Source organism: Pteropus vampyrus, unplaced genomic scaffold (assembly GCF_000151845.1).
Source record: "Pteropus vampyrus isolate Shadow unplaced genomic scaffold, Pvam_2.0 Scaffold106, whole genome shotgun sequence".
Taxonomy (NCBI): Eukaryota; Metazoa; Chordata; class Mammalia; order Chiroptera; family Pteropodidae; genus Pteropus; species Pteropus vampyrus.
The window spans coordinates 871,164-877,012 of NW_011888887.1; positions in this window are offsets into that span (position 1 = coordinate 871,164).

The following is a 5,849-nucleotide window of genomic DNA, read 5'->3' on the forward strand; positions in this document are numbered from 1 at the left end:
TTTTTTTTTTTTTTTGATAGCATACATGAAACTGTGGCAGAGGACCATGTTACCTTACAAGTAGGATAGAATCTCAGGTAATTTATACTTCTTGGCAGTTGATGAGGATTGCATGATACAGTAGTAAGACTTTCTGAAAGAGGAAGTATTAGGATTTCAAGGGCCAATTAATGGGATTTGAGTAAAGTCCATAGGATTGGCAGCAAATATATTGACCCAATTGTATGGAAAACTAGGCAATAAATGGCGCTCCATTTTATTGCCTATTCATGAGCCAAAATTGAGAAAGTGGTTTAAGGCCAAGTAGCCAGAAGTAGGTTCAAAGATAGTTCCATGGACGAAGCCCTAGTTGATGCTAACTCACTGCTGGGCAGTGACTTAGCTTGTGGTCAACCTCAGATCCACTCATTTATAATAACTAGAACCAAAAATTTTATGAGCAGCAGAAGGTTCTGCCTTTCTTCAAATCAAAAGTTTCAAAGATGTTTTTCTACTCTGAATATTAAAATAGGAAAATTTATAGCTGCTAGGGGTGGAAGTATGTGAATCTTTAGAACAATGGCTGGTTTACTTGGAGAATAAGGGAGGCAGAGCACTTATTGCTTATTAATGAAGAATGCCAACAGCTGTGTGGTCTTAAGGCTGAGCCCAGCACTCCCACCTCGGGCCCCTACAGTCTATCATGCCAAACTTAGAGTCATTTGGAGATAACAGTAAAAGGGCTCTGAGTTTTTTGAAGTGGGTCTTGGCTGCTCTGAAAGTTTTGACTCTAATAGGAAGATTTCTTTGTGAATACCATTTTCTTTGGAAACTATATATGAAGTATTGATTATTATTTGGGATTCCACTGCCCTAGATTGAGTTTACAATGCTGGTGAAGGCAAATGAAGGGAGAATAAAATACTGACCCAAAGAAATCTAGATAAATTCTTATAGTTATCCCTCTTATCTTGGGAACTCCCTTAGCCCTTACATTAAAACTGGGTAAGAACTTCTCTTATTTTTAGTAAGGAAGCATTAGATGCCCAAGATTTACTCAAACTTCATAAAAAAGAACTATGTGAGTTGAACCCAAACCAGCCAACGCGTATAAATCCCATGGAAATCAATGAGATTGTGGCTGGCAAATCCACATATATACAAAGCTAAAGCAGATAGTGTTGTTAATGAAGATATTGACCATGTAGGATTTGAGCTGAACAGAAACTATGGAAGTTTCATTTGATTGAGCTACTTGCTGTTGCCACAGTGCTCAGAATCAAAGGAAAACGTGTATTGCTTACTGGAATAGAACTTCTTTCCCTTTTCATGCCCCTGTTCATTCACACTCACTTTACCCCCAGCTCAGCTGCTATAAAGACAAGTTAAATAGGGATGGAACTGATGTCCTCTTGTCTCCTGGAAGTACTGAAGGTCACAGGCATTCATCCAATCAGGCTGGGAAAACTCAAATTTTCATGGAACTGTTGTATATATGCACCCAAGTCTCCATCTTACCTAGGCTCATGGGCAAAGCGACATCTCAATTCAACTGATGGCATTTGTGAAATATTTACAGAGAGAAATAAAAAGTAGTATTATCAGTGAGTGTAACTCTTTTGGCCAGATCAGTGTATTGTTTTTGTAACTTCTCCTACTGAATTTTCAGTTGGTATTAATATTTTATGTACTTGTAAGTCTCTATCCCATAAATGCAGAGGGGAGTCTCCTGATCAGAATAGCTACTAAAGAAAAGTGCTGTTACTTGGAGGACTCACAACCCCAAAAACCGTTTTGAACTAGAAGTCGTCATGACTGAAGATTTTAATGATGGATACTTATGACAAAGGAAGGCAGCCTCCTCTGCCTAGAGGTACCCCTGGAGGTTTAGGACTTGGCTACCAAGTACATCAGGTGGAAAGCAATCATTACCTTGCAATTGTCCTTTTGTTGAAATTGAATGGGTAAACCCCAGATGCCTTTTGAAACAACAAACAGATTTTTCCCATTCTGGGGTGGGTCAATTTAGACTCAATGCTGGAAAGAATCCTCGTACTTTGGGTTTTTATTTTGCAATGCAACATGCTGTGTGTATGCATCAAATGGCTTTCTTAATTTCATCTGTGGATATGTTGACTGGAAATCTAATATCCAAATCCAAAATAGATTTTTATTTTTTCTTGTTTGCCACATGATAGGTTTGGAAAAATAATTTTTTTTCTAGAAAAAGATAACAAAAAATTATAAATATATGCTTTTATTTTTATCTAATAAAGTGGAAGTGAATTAGTATATGTGAGATTACATAAAGATAGCCATAGTAGGAGACACAGTATCAATATTTGTAATTAAAGTAATGCAAATTAATACGACAGGTGGTATATAACCTTAATACTCAAGTTGTGGCCTGAGTACCGGGAGCATCAGCATAACTTAAAAATTTGCTAGAAATTCTGAATCTCTGTCCCCACTCCAGTTGTATTAAATCAAAATCTGCATTTTGATAAGACCCCCAGATTAACTGTGTGAATATTATTATTATTTGAGAAGCACTGACTTTTGAGACAGTAGGCATTTGAGGTGAATAGGACAAAGCACAAATCATTTGCAGCTAAAGACCTTCATCTATTTAGGTACAATATTGTACAGATTTTATAACTTTTAAAGAGAAATCTGTAATGTAACTTTTAAAGCAAAATATCAAATATTTATTTTTAATAATTTAAAGAAAATATTAAATACCTTCTGCAACTCACAAAACAATTCTACTCATCAGATTCTGGTGGAAGCAAACAGTTTTTACATTCTCCTGTAGGTTTTTCATATTTTACCTACTCTGAAGAAATGGTGACAATTTCCCTGAGTCATGACATATGGTGCTCTTGAGACAGAAGGGAGAGAGAAAAAAAAGGATGCTTCTATTATTACAACCTAGATGCAGAAATTAGATAGCGAAAATGCTTAGGAGTGCTGGCTTTGAATTCTAGTTCACTAGAAAAGAAAGTGATTTCTATGAGCCTGAGTGCCTTGGTTGTTTGTACATTAATTTTTTGCAATTCTATGCAAAAAAAAAAAAAATTATCTTTTTTTTTACATTTACTTCTTCCTGTACCACAGATACTTTCTCAATTCATACATAGAGTTTTCTCATTTGTTCTTTAGATTAGTAATCACAGGATACGGAATTACTACTTCTATTTCTTAGTCTCTATGGAAGATGATTTGCAGGAGTTACCAATATTCTCCTCCAGGCTTGGAGAATGGCTGTTTCTAAACATTAAATAGGTAGCTTTTGTTTGTTTTTCTCACTTTGAGCTTGTAATTTGATACTTTCTTTAAATCATTTTGATCACTAGCACTTCATATTTGCATAGTCTATCGCAAATATTCCACAGTTAACTATCATTTCAAACCACTCAGAGGTAAGTTTCTACACAATCTATAAATTCCTTTAAAATAATAAATTAACAAAATTGTGAAATATTCTAATTTTTAAAAAATTCATTCAACAAAGATATTTTCTTTGTATAAGAAGATTTGAATTACAGTTCATAATAGCATTACTCCTATAATGCTTTATAATTATTCAATATCAATAAGAGCTATATGGAAAAGTCAATAATAAATACTATTTGAGAGATTTAAAGAAGTTCACAGATTGAAAATCAAATTTCAAGGGTTCTTAGAATTAAGTGCTGGAAGTATATAGTTAAAGAATAGTGTGCCAGGAGGAGCTAGGTCTTCTAGATGCCATTAATATCATTTAGGTACAGCCCACTAGAGCACACAAAGAGGAAGATAGTAGAGTCGTGATTGGACGTGGCTGCTGTTTATGATCAAAACTTTTCTTGCCATTTTATTTTTTATGTTACCAAAAGATATGATTAAACAAATGGTATTTAACTTTTTCCCTCGTTCTTGAGTTAAAAATCATTAAAATAGCTGACCATAATTACTTAAGCAATACTTAAAGAGAAACTGAAGAACATCTAGGCAAAGCACGGACACAAGCAATGAATCATGTTAACCACAAACCCCAAAATGCCAAATCTTTGATGAAATTCCAAGATAAAGATAATTAGCAACATTTCCCTTTGTTTGACTTTTTTTGCTTCATAAAAAAACTTATTTTTGTATCCCTCTTTTCTTTGGGGGAGAATAATTTGCAATTTCTTAGCATATTTTGTATTTATTTTTCTCTTGATTATTTTGTTCACTGAATTCAAATGTTATAGCACTCTAGTTCCCCCCACCCCCCCATTGGAGTTCTACAATATGAGATCTTAAAGCCCAACAACTATTTATTCAGGTTATGTCATCATGGATTGAATTTGTTGGATCTGGATGTTGGTACTGAAAAAAAAATTACCCATGTTTTTTACTTGATTCTGACTCTTTTCTTCCACTTTTTGTTTAAGCAGCTGACCACTTATTTTCCCCTCTAAACTGATTTATTAAGCCTATCTTCCAAAATTTTGATATGTCAACTCTGCTTGATTCTCTAGACTTTCTTTTTATACCTAGAACTATAATCATTTATTAATTTTGACCCTCAGCGACAAAATGTAGCTTTATACTCAACTGATTCCAATGCCCTAGCTTTGAATAAAATAACTAATTTAGCTTACTTTTCTGTTTATAGCTATCCACTTTTCTAATGGAGAGAAATATAAAGATTCATATATGTCAGTTGAGTCCTATTAATTAAGCATATCTTTTAGTCTACACTCTTCCAAACTTCTTCATGTATACATACCAAAGGAAATTTGTGAACATGCTGTCAGAAAAGACAATATTTGAGTATAAGAATAAAAATTATTTTTATACATCTGTGCAATTGTAGAGCAAATTTGAGCTCACTTCATTGATATTTTTTTTCTTTTTTAATTCTGAGGCTGAATGAGAAAAATATGGTCTCATACTTCTAAGTGCTACTTACCTACCTCTAAGTGCTACTTAAACACTTTATATATATGGATGATATAAATCTTCCTGTATCACAAATCTGATTATTCCTATTGTGCACTCAATCATCTTCAGTGACAATTCTCGTTGCCTCTCAGAGTCTCTTCTCTTTAGTTGGCATTCAGAAATCTCTAATGTTACCTCTAAATATCTCTTTACACTCACCATATATAACTCTATGAGTCTTCTGTATATACTATAATGCCCAAAATGTCCTTCCCACCCCCACATACATCCTGTCTTTACTCAAGATATTTTCAGACTGTTGAAGAGTAAGTTTATTATATTTATATCACTTTATTTAAATGAATTGTATTCTAATAGATATTACTTTAGGAAGAGTCTGAGTCTTAATGATCATTTATTATTAATTAAAATCTCAGAGAGATTTTTCACAGTATGTGATCTCTCTCAGACAAACATATATGTATGTATATAAATATGGATAATAGTCAAAATAATTCAATGCCTTGAAAAATAAAAGCACAAAGCAAACAAAATGAATATGAGACACATCAGAAGTGATGTTTCTATTACACTGCACTGGAGCATGTTGGCTGAACATCAAGTATGTGTCTGTCTACTGATTTCCAGATATGATTGGCAGATATGATGCCAGGTTTTTATGATTGAGAGAGTTATCTTTTTATATAACTTTTAAACTCCTTTTCAAGATAGAGTTCATAGATACTAACTCTAAGTTGTCACCAATTTATTTCCATATAGCTAACAAGATGAACCTTGGACTTTCTAACTACTCTCTTGTCCTTGAGAGAAAATATAATTTGGCATAGAGATAATGCAATTAATTTGTATTGAAGTAAAGATCATTAATTATTTTAATGAACTACAGAAATAAAATCCTTTTCAGAAGACTTTTTTTTAATGCTTGTTAGCTTATTAAA